The sequence below is a fragment of the Rhinopithecus bieti genome, unplaced genomic scaffold (assembly GCF_001698545.2).
Source record: "Rhinopithecus bieti isolate Rb0 unplaced genomic scaffold, ASM169854v2 scaffold_37691, whole genome shotgun sequence".
NCBI classification, from domain to species: Eukaryota; Metazoa; Chordata; class Mammalia; order Primates; family Cercopithecidae; genus Rhinopithecus; species Rhinopithecus bieti.
The window spans coordinates 202,692-204,736 of NW_016815803.1; positions in this window are offsets into that span (position 1 = coordinate 202,692).

Here is a 2,045-nt window from a genome sequence, read left to right on the forward strand (position 1 = left end):
ACTTTGGTGAATCTGACAATTATGTGTCTTGGAGTTGCTCTTCTCGAGGAGTATCTTTGTAGCATTCTCTGTATTTCCTGAATTTGAATATTGGTCTGCCTTGCTAGGTTGGGGAAATTCTCCTGGATAATATCCTGCAGAGTGTTTTCCAACTTGGTTTCATTCTCCCTGTCACTTTCAGGTACACCAATCAAATGTAGATTTGGTCTTTTCATATTTCTTGGAGGCTTTGTTCATTTCTTTTTACTCTTTTTTCTCTAAACTTTTCTTCTCACTTCATTTCATTCATTTGATCTTCAATCACTGATACCCTTTCTTCCAATTGATCGAATCGGTTACTGAAGCTTGTGCATTTGTCACGTAGTTCTCGTGCCATGGTTTTCAGCTCTATAAGGTCATTTAAGTACTTCTCTATATTGGTTATTCTAGTGAGCCATTCATCTAATCTTTTTTCAAGGCTTTTAGCTTCTTTGCAATGGGTTCGAACTTCCTCCTTTAGTTCAGAGAAGTTTGATCGTCTGAAGCCTTCTCTCAAATTGTCAAAGTCATTCTCCTTCCAGCTTTGTCCCTTTGCTGGTGAGGAGTTGCATTCCTTTGGAAGGGGAGAGGCACTCTGATTTTTAGAATTTTCAGCTTTTCTGCTCTGTTTTTTCCCCATCTTTGTGGTTTTATCTACCTTTGGTCTTTGATGATGGTGATGTACAGATGGGGTTTTGGTGGGGATGTCCTTTATGTTTGTTAGTTTTCCTTCTAACAGTCAGGACCCTCAGCTGCAGGTTTGTTGGAGTTTGCTTGAGGTCCACTCCAGACCCTGTTTGCCTGGGTATCAGCAGCGGAGGCTGCAGAAGTGTGAATATTGCTAAACAGCAAATGTTGCTGCCTGATCGTTCCTCTGGAAGCTTCATCTCAGAGGGGTACCCAGCCATGTGAGGTGTCAGTCTGCCCCTACTGGGGGGGTTCCTCCCAGTTAGGCTACTCGGGGGTCAGGGACCCACTTGAGGAGGCAGTCTGTCTGTTCTCAGATCTCAAACTCCATGTTGAGAGAACCACTACTCTCTTCAAAGCTGTCAGACAGGGACATTTAAATCTGCAGAGGTTTCTACTGCCTTTTGTTTAGCTATGCCTTGTCCCCAGAAGTGGAGTCTACAGGGGCAGACAGGCCTCCTTGAGCTGCCGTGCACTCCACCCAGTTTGAGCTTCCCAGCCACTTTGTTTACCTGCTCAAGCCTCAGCAATGGCCCCCTTGCAGTTAGATCTCAGACTGCTGTGTTAGCAATGAGGGAGGCCCCGTGGAGGTGGCACCCTCCAAGTCAGGCACAGGATATAATCTCCTGGTGTGCCATTTGCTTAGACCCTTGGAAAAGCACAGTATTGGGGTGAGAGTGCCGCGATTTTCTAGGTGCTGTGTGTCACAGTTTCCCTTGACTAGGAAAGGGAATTCCCTTACCCCTTGCAATTCCTGGGTGAGGCAATGCCTCGCCCTGCTTCAGCTCTCGCTTGGTGGGCAGCACCCACTGCCTGACACACCCCAGTGAGATGAACCACGTACCTCAGTTGGAAATGCAGAAATCACCTGTCTTCTGTGTCGCTCATGCTGGGAGCTGTATCCTGGAAATGTTCCTATTCAGCCATCTTGGAACCCTATCACTTTGTTTTTAATACTAAGCAAGCAACCAATGGAATTTCTACGTTACTGTTATTTTTACTTAAAGCTGTAAGATTATATATTATTAGGGATAGTGGATGCTAAGAATACAAGAGACACCATAGGCATGCAAGAACAGTAAACAAAAACATGGATGCAGTGAACAAAACAATAATGTTAATTCTTTCATGTACTCCTGATGCTAAAGCACCAAGGTAGTAAGATGGTTGATCTAATGATTATTATTCAATTTTAGGTCTGTGGGACCTAAAGGCCAACTTGGCTGATTTTTTTTCACTGAATTTGTTTGAATTCTCATGAAGATACAACCATGAAACTCAAAATGTCTACTTGACTTCATTTTATTGCTGAAAAATACCCAGAAACCCCCCCCCCTTTT